Below are 9,429 nucleotides of genomic sequence, written 5' to 3' on the forward strand. Positions count from 1 at the left end.
TTCTCTCAGAGCTGTTCTCTCACGAGCAGTTCTCAAAAGAGCTCTCTCAGCCCTACTCACCTCGCAGGGTGTCCGTTGTGGGGAGGGGAAGGGAAAGGACATTGTAAGCCGCTCTGGGACTCCTTCGGGTAGTGAAGGGCGGGGTATAAATCCAGTGTCGTCGTCTCCTCCTCCTCCTCCTCCTCCTCACCAGCACTGTGGGAAGTTGGAGATGACTATTTTCAGTCCTGAAAATGCGTCTTTTGATCTAAAAGGTCTTTAATACAGCCAGTCCTGGTCAAAGTGTAATTGGTTTAGCATGCAGGCCTGCTCTCCCGCGATTGCCCTCCCTCTTAGGAGCTTCATCGTCGGTGCCGTTCCACTGTCTAGAGACTTAAATTCTTGACTGATACAGATGAAGATCTGATGAAGGGGGGGGGGGAAATCAAGCCTAATCAAGAGCATGCAGCGTGAATATATTTTCCTTTGAAAAGAATAAAAGGGAAACATCTGTTTTTCCCCCCTTCAAAATATTTGTCAGTAGCGTTGGCTGTTTTATTTCCTTCAGCAAGAACCCTTCCCCAGTGAATTCCTGCGCCATGCATAAAAATGTTAGCTGAGCAGAAATCCTTTCTGCCACAGGCTTCAAAGTTTCCCTGCTTATTTTCTTTTCTAATACGACAACATTTGTGTGCGGGAGTGAACTTAAGTTGCCATTGTGTGGAGAGGAGGTGGGGAGGAGGCTGCAGACGGGAACTTGTCTTCTCTCCGTGCCCCACCCCAGTTGGAGTCTGTACTGAATGGAGGCCGTGTTGCAAACTAATTTATGCCGTAGCCAAATCGCTCTCTCACAGCTTTAATTGCCAGTAGCTCACAAAGTAGCATTTTTGCTCACAAGACTCCACAGCTTAGAGGGAGCGTTGGTGGGGACTTACCAGGAGCAGGAGGGAGATCCAGGCTATGTCGCCGGCAACGTGGTGATGTCACTTCTGATGCGAACTGGAAGTGACATCATCACATCAGCGACATCTGGATCATGCACCGGTATTTGGGCAAAAGCTCTATGGTAGAAGCCATTTTTACTATGGAGTTTTTGCCCAAATACCAGAGTGTTGCTGGGACGTCCCGATGTGATGACATCACTTCCAGGACATGCCAGAAGTGATATTGCTGTGTCACTGGCGACTACAGAGATCCGTTTCCCCGGTGTAAAGGGCAACTTTGGAGGGCAGATTCCGTGGCATCACATACCCATTGAGCCCCATGCCTCACACACACACACACAACTGCTTTATACTGATTCAGATCTTCAGTCCATCAAGCAGGGGTTCTTCCACTGAGCCACAGCCCGTCCCCAGCATAGCCTCCCCGGGGCACTACCCCCAAACTTCCAGGAATTTCCAAAGTCAGAGTTGTCAACTCTAAATGTTGCCCACGGCACATACTGGGGGGTGGCCAAACCTGCTTAACATAACAGCCACATAGAATAAACATCAGATGCTTGATAGCTGGAAGACATGAACAGATATTACACAAGTTTAGAACCAGGTTGGTGTCGTGGCTAAGTGTGCGGACTCTAATCTGGGACAATCGGGTTTGAGTCCCCACTCCTCCACTTGCAGCTGCTGGATGACCTTGGGCAAGCCATAGTTCTCTCAGAGCTGTTCTCTCAAGGACAGTTCTGGAAAGAGCTCTCTCAGCCCCACCTACCTCACAGGGTGTCTGTTGTGGGGAGGGGAAAGGAAAGGTGTTTGTAAGCTGCTCTGAGACTCTGAGGGAAGGGCGGGGTATAAATCCAGTCTCCTCCGCCGCCTCCTTCTTCTCTTATTGAAAAATATGCATATTTGCTTTTTATTAACATTAAATGAGACTGTGAAAGAGCCATGTGCGGCTGTCGAACTCCAGTTTGGCCACCCCTGGTATACCCATCCCCTCCGTTTTATGTGCTTTGTGGACTTTTGTGGTCCTTTAGAACCTTGTCTGACCAACACTGACAGTGACACATGAATGTATGCACACCACTGGAAGCGAAATCACTGCCATAGAACCCACTGTTTCCTAAATACTATCTTTGGCCAGAATGCTCTTGCCTGTGGGCCACCCGTCGTCCTGGAAGAGATGTGGCAGGACCACAGCTGCTGTCTGCTCGCACTGCCTGCCCAGTGTTGACTGATGCTTTGCCAGCCAGCCGCTGTCTCTGTCGTCCACTCCCTCTCTTCGGTGCAAGAAATGCCATGCTGTGCCAGAGCGGTATGGAGTTGCCTCTTTGCTACCATTTGGTAAGAGTGAGTGCCAGTGGCAGCAGATGCTTCAGTACCCTTTAGCCTCTCTGCTGTGGCAAAAGCAGATGTGCAGAGGGTGATGTGCTACAGTTTGTGGAGAAAGTCTCCATCAGGTTTGTCCATAACAGTTTCTCTTAAAGCCCACTTCCATTGGCAGCCCCTGTTGACGAATTAACAGGACGGATGCCCACAGGGTTTCCAGAATCTAGTACAGGCGAGATGTGTTGTCGTTCAAACTAAACCATTACGGAGCTTCAGGAGCAGATGTATGTGAGAAATGTCAGGTTTTCCTCTATGGAGAGAGACTGGGTAAAACAAATGAACAACTATGTGTAGTCGTTCAGTGGGTTTGGCACTCCTTTATTTTTTCTCTAGTCATATTGTGTTTTCCTACTGAATAAGAATGAGACAGAGAGAAATTGAACTTGTTACCAAGCTTAGCTCCTAGCAGGACGAGGCCTTTGGTGTAGTGGTTAAGTGTGCGGACTCTAATCTGGGAAAACCGAGTTTGATTCCCCACTCCTCCACTTGCAGCTGCCGGATGAACTTGGGCAAGCCATAGTTCTGTCAGAGCTCTCTCAGCCCCACCTACCTCACAAGGGTGTCTGTTGTGGGGAGGGGAAGGGAAAGGAGTTTGTAAACTGCTCTGAGACTCCGAGAGAAGGGCGGGGTATAAGTCCTGTATTACGGAGCGTCTTGAGCTCCTCTGCCCACTTCCTGGGGACCCAATCCTGAAATTGTATCTGAGAGTTTAGTTTCAACAGTACTTACAGTTATACTGACAGTTTTGCAGATCTCAATACCTTTTTGACCAGAATTGTTTTTACTGAATTGTATACCAGATGATTTTTGACAAAAAGCAAAGATACTTTATAATCCACGCAGTAACAGCAGCTAGAATCTTACTTGCGACCCTTTGGAAACTTCCAACAATACCTTCGGAACAAGACTTAATAGTGAAGATTATGGAAAAGTGCGGAAATGGATAAATTGACTTTGATGCTAAGAGGGCAAATGGAAGACGATTTCTTCGGACTGTGGACTCCTTTTTACAACTGGATAAAAAAGAAACAGAAAGATATGAGTATTTTGATAATATGATATGAAGAAGACTTCATGAACTCTTAAAAACTCACAGTCTGTCTTTTTGTAATTTGAAATAAGTGGAGAAGATTTGTATACAGACGACTTTCTTTCTTTTTTTTGTTTCCTTTCTCTTCCCTACCCCTGTATAACCTTAAAAATTTAATGAAGTGTATTAAAAAGAGAGAGAGAGAGAGAGTTTAGTTTCAGCACAACTCATAGTGCATGGGGACAGGACACCCCCCCCCCCACCGGCTGGCTTGGCGTAGTGGTTAGGAGTGCGGACTCTAATGTGGGAGAACCGGGTTTGATTCCCCTCTCCTCCCCATGCAACTGCTGGTGTGACCTTGGGTTAGTAACAAGTTATTTCAGAGCTGTTCCCTCAAGAGGAGTCCTTGAGAGAGCTCTCTCAGCCCCACCTACCTCACAGGGTGTCTGTTTTGTGGAAGGGAAAGGAGATTGTAAGTTGCTCTGAGACTCCTTCGGGCAGTGAAGGATGGGGTATAAATCCAATCTCTTCTTCTTCATCTTCTGGTACAGACTTATGAACAGGGTAATGCGTAGTTGCTGTCCTTTACCAGTTGCTTGGGATGCCGTACTGGGTCATCTTCTTGTAGCAAAAATAGATGCCTGCCATTGCCTTGGCAGCTACAGAAAGTCTGCTTGGCTTTGCTAAGGCTCTAACACTTACCTCTTTGTTTTCTTCCCAACCCCGCTCTTTCCCCCCCTTCATTCCGCAATAACAATGAGAAGCCTCTTCATGAACGCTGCCAGCTCCCCCTTTTAAAGACAATTACCCTATGCAGAACTCTTGTCACAGCCGATGAAATCAGGACGGTTTCCTCTTATGGAAGCCCCCGAGCAAAATCCTGCAAATACAGGTCAGGCAATCAATGAAGCAAAATTGAGTTTTCTGTACAGCTAGGAAGTAATACAATTTGGGGCCTCTGTGCTCCTTTTTCTGACAAAGAACAGGACTGGCAGGAGTGGCTGTAATAAGAAAGCAACCTCCCCCCCCCAATCTCTGCTTAACCGAAGAGTCCCCATTTGTTTTCTTTAAAATGAACCATATTCAAATTGTACTTTATCCTCAAGATTTTGTAAGCTGTGTGTCTAGGAAGTTGAGAACAAAGTGAAATTGTGCATTTTCAAGTATATTTCGATGACGTCTTTGAGTCTCCCATGTTGCTTCCGAGAAGATCATGGTGGAATCGGGTCATTTCTTGCAGGAGCGCACAGGAGCGAAGCTCCGGCAGTAAAGAGCCCAGGGGGCGGGCACATGAAACAAGCCCCCCCTGCTCCCAGCAGCCCTCAGTCAGGGCAAGAAGCAGCCAGGTAGATTGCAGAGCCCCCCAGCCCAAAACAGCCCAGTGGCACCTTTAAGACCAAGTGTTATTTAGGTACAAGCTCTCCCTCCTCTGTGAGGACAGATCTGGACGTTCCCCCCCCCCCCATAGCTTGCAATCCAAAACAGTCCAGTGGCGCCTGAGCGGTGGGGGTTGCCTTCTGACACACTCTTGGTGATGTCAGGGGGTGTGGCATATGAAAATATGTTATGCTAATGAGTTATGCTAATGAACCCCTTTTTCTACAAAATGACCCCTGGGTAGAATGCATAACTTTCCCTCCCTCCCACCTTGCCTTCGCTTGCGAAGGCATGGGGGTGTGGCCTAATATGCTAACAAGCTGCACTGTCAGGGTGTGGCCTACTATGCTAATGAGTTCCTGCTGGGCATTTTCTACAAAAAAAAGCCCTGCTAACACCTACCAGCATACAAAGGAAGAACAAACTCCTTCAAATAAATTTGGAACAAAGAATGGAAGTATTTTTTATTGATCTTACAGGGAAACTAGATATGATTTCATCAGACTGACTACCTAAAACAATCCACCTTGGAACATGGCTGGTTGGAAGAAAAAGGCTAACAACCTGGACTTTATTAACTACTTATTCACCTAATTTGGAATCCCCCCTTCTCACTTGGACTCAAGTAGGATCACACAACGTTGATGCAATCGACAGGATGGGACATTCAGTGAACAATGTCCACTGAATGTCCCATCCCATAGGAAACAGGGCTGCAGAACCAAATCAGGAGTCTAAAAACAGAACTGAAGCGAAGCACAAGTGTTTATTTATTTATTTATTTTCGCATTTATATCCCGCCCTATCCCGAAGGCTCAGGGCGGCTAACAGGGGCACCGAGTGCCAAGTAAAACAATATCATATAATTTAAAACAAAACATATAGTTAAAACAGTCACATATAATTTAAAACCATGAATTACAATCAGATATATAACAATATATAGCAATCTTCAGCAAGAGGGAAGATCTTAACCTCACCTAGCTACCGACAGTCTCATATTCAGTGACATATTATTGACATATTGACATCATATTAAATTATTCAAAAATCCCACAGTAGCATCCTAGTTTCAGCAACCTGTACACAGTCCTGGTGGCCCCGTGACTCTTCTCTGATTGGCCCAAGGCCATGCAGCAGGCTTTGCACAACAAGGAGACTTGAAGATTTGTCTCAGGGCCAAACTTAGGGTTACCAGGTCTGGCTTGGGAAGTTCCTGGAGATCTGGGGGTGGAGCTTCGGATGGACAGGGTTTGGGGATGCCTCGGTGGGGTATGATGCCACAGAGTTCACCCTCCAAAGCAGCCATTTTCTCCAGAGGAACTGATCTCTCTCTCTCTCCTGGAGATCAGTTGTTATTTGGGGAGATCTCCAGGCCCCACCTGGAGCTTGGCGACCCTGGTCCTTTCTGCATTTGCTGCCACTCTGGGTTTTCTCAGCGTTCGAGTCGAGGCCGTTCAAGTCCACGGCAAAGCAGCATCCAAGTGACCTGGGACAACAGCAGGCTGAAACCGGCCTGACTGCTGAAGAGAGGTAATGTAATGTAGAACGGGGTTGAAGAAGGTTGAACTCAATTTTAGGGCAGAATGGCGGGGGGGGGGGGGAGAGACCTGGATTAAAAAGAAGGTTGAATTCTATTTTAGTGCAGGATTGCTTGGAGGACACCGTGGTGAACATGGATTAAAATGAGAGTGCAGAAAGAGCCCCTAAGTACAACAGATATTTATATATATAAAAAAAACCCTAATCAGGTCCAGAGTTGTTTTGCCCCCTCTGTAGCCAAAACATGCCTTCGCTTGGCTTGCCCGGGCGCCCCGCAGCTGTGGGGAGCCCAGGCAAGCCGGCCCTTGGACAGGCCGGGGAAGGCACAGGGAGGCATTTAAATGCCTTCGCAATCCTTCCAGGACCCCCCCTGGCCCACCCACCTCGGAGTCGCCGGGGGGGGGTGTCGCTCACCAGGCCTTCCCTCTGTAGCCACGCATGCAGAGGTTTTGGCTGTAATGGGCGTGGCCAACTGTGAAGCCAGCCAAAACTCCGTTCCTGTGCGTTCCTGCCCCAAAATAGCCCTGGGTGTTAGTATTTTTTGTTCTCCTCTTCTGTTAATATTGCCTGCTGGTCTAATTCCTTGGGAGTCATATCATCATGGATGAGAGCAGGTGGGAGTTCTGCTTGAACATTATTAGTTTTAACCAGAAAAGGAGGGGCTGTCGATTCGCCACGATCTTTTGAACATGAGGGATTAGTTGAGATGTTCATCCGACTGGTCCTAAATTCTTCCAGGCAATCTGTAACTTGTGTGATCCTACCTGAGTCCAAGTGAGAAAGGGGGACTCCAAATCAGGTAAATAAAAATAAAAAGTGTATCTGGCTAACCAGTCAAAGCTGGTGAAAAGCACTTCTGGGCTGGCCACAGATGCCACCTGCTTATACAACAGTAGGGCTGGGTCCCAGAGCGCCCCTGGACTATGGACCTCTTCCTTCAAGGGGAGTGCAACCCTGTCGTAGATAACCGCATCAGTTCAGAAAGAAGGCGACAGGCTTGGGTGTTTTATAAAAACCGCTTTGCATTTTTTTAAAAAAAGAAGAAACAAAATACAACTCCAGCAATTCTTGGAGAGAACTTGGCTGCAGGTCTTTTTTTTCTTGACATCTTTATTTTTCTCACTGACATGGTGGGTTTGATTTACCGGAATACTGAAATAGCTTTTTATTGAAAACACGCATAGCCATCTTATTAAACTTTAGGAAGGTCAGGGCTATTTTTGGGCAGGAACGCACAGGAACGGAGTTCCGGCTGGCTCCCAAGTTGGCCACGCCCAGCAGGAACTCATTAGCATAACAGGCCACACCCAACAGCAGGAACTCATTAGGATTGGCTACATTAGGGGGGTGTGGCCTAACATGCAAAGGAGTTCCTGCTACAAAAAAGCCCTGGGTTTGAACAACAAACAAGGTAAACAGAATAACAAGCAAAAGGTGGGTGTGGCTGGATAACCACACTTCTGGTAACATGGGGGTGTGTCCTAATGTGCTAATGAGCTGTGCTGTCAGGGGTGTGGCCCAATATGCTAATCAGTTTTGCTGTCGGGTGTGGCCTATTATGCTAATGAGTTCCTGCTGGGCTTTTTCTACAAAAAGAGCGCTGCGGAAGGTTACTGCAAAATGAAATGGGCTGGACCTGAAGAATTGTGTCCTGAAATAGCTGTGGTATGGTTTGGCGATGTCTTGGGCCAGTGCTAGTGGTAGGGTTTGTGCTGTGCTGTAATCAGATATCGAAAGAACATAAGAGAAGCCACGTTGGATCAGGCCGATGGCCCATCCAGTGGCCAGAAATATCAGGTGCCATCAGGAGGTCCACCAGTGGGGCCAGGGCAGTAGAAGCCCTCCCACTGCTGCCCCCCAAACACCAAGAATACATCTTATAAATAAATAAGAATTATCTTATTTACATTGTTTTATAGTCGCCCTTTCTCACTTGGACTCCAGCAGATCACACAGAGTAAGTCAATATGGTTGATGGATGGGACATTCAGTAATCCATGCAATAGGAGCAGAAAAGAGCAAGAATCTAGTAGCACCTTAAAGACTAACAAAATTTGTGGCAGGGGAGGAGCTTTCATGGGTCACTGCTCACCACTTCAGATACTATTAGGGAGGGACCGTGGCTCAGTGGCAGAGCATCTGCTTCCCATGCAGAAGGTCCCAGGTTCAATCCCTGGTATCTCCAGTTAAAAGATCTGGCAGTAGGTAATGTGAAAGACCTCTGCCTGAGACCCTGGCGAGCCACTGCCAGTCTGAGTGGGCAATACTGACCTTGGTGGACCAAGGCTGTCATTCAGTAGAAGGCAGTTTCATGTGTTCCAATTGGGCAGTGACTCACGAAAGCTCATGCTCTCCCACAAATTTTGTTAGTCTTTTACTAGACTCTTGCTCTTTTCTGCTACTACAGACAGGTTCACACAGCTACCCATCTTGGACCTGTCTCAATGCAATAGGATGACGGTTGTAGAACCAAGCAGAAATCTATGAACAGAACCAATGCAAAGCATAAGCATTGACGTGACACATTACATGATGCAAATTCATAGCAGGATCTTCGTTTCATCAAACTGTACAGAGTAGTATAGACCACAGTCCCTAATCATTTTTCCGAGTAACTTTGTGACTCTTTTGAGTATAGTACAACTCTGTTGCCTGTGTTAGAAAAGCCCTCGTGAACAATTCAGTTTTGCATAGTTTCCCAAAAGCCATGAGCACACTGCATTTCTTCATGCAATGCTGTGTCTGGTGGTGTGTGTGTGTGTGTGGGGGGGACTTCTCCTGCACATGGAAGGGCCCCATTTGGGAGGTATCACGGTACACTTATTTAGAAATTTCAAGCCACCTCCACAGGGAACTTGCTCAAGGTGGCTTAAAAGTGAAACCCAATAAAGTCCTTAAAGTGAACAAAACTGTTAAACTCAACCAGAACCCAGAGGTCATTTCGGAGGGGATCGCGGGGGATCGCAGTTCCCCCGGGTGAGGTACGGGGGCGGGGCACATGACGAAGCCCCGCCCCCTGCTTCTGGCCGCCCCGCTTCCAGCCCTCATTCAGCCAGGAGGAGGCAGGAGAAGAGGGAGGGTAAGTTGCTTCCTCCCTGCCTCTCCCCACCCCTGCCTGCCTGGGGCCAGGGAGGGCCTTCACGGGGCTTCCTTGCACTCCCGCCGGCCTTGCAGGTC

At 47.6% G+C, this 9,429-nt stretch overlaps 1 non-coding gene across 1 annotated transcript; it reads left to right on the top strand.

Moving 5' to 3' along the window:
• Positions 1-8,365: 8,365 nt before the first annotated feature.
• TRNAG-CCC lies at positions 8,366-8,437 on the top strand. Its single transcript has one exon. It is a non-coding gene; the product is annotated as a tRNA-Gly (tRNA).
• The last annotated feature ends 992 nt before the right edge of the window (positions 8,438-9,429 follow it).

This window comes from Gekko japonicus, unplaced genomic scaffold (assembly GCF_001447785.1).
Source record: "Gekko japonicus isolate JY-2015 unplaced genomic scaffold, Gekko_japonicus_V1.1 scaffold526, whole genome shotgun sequence".
Lineage (NCBI taxonomy): Eukaryota > Metazoa > Chordata > Lepidosauria > Squamata > Gekkonidae > Gekko > Gekko japonicus.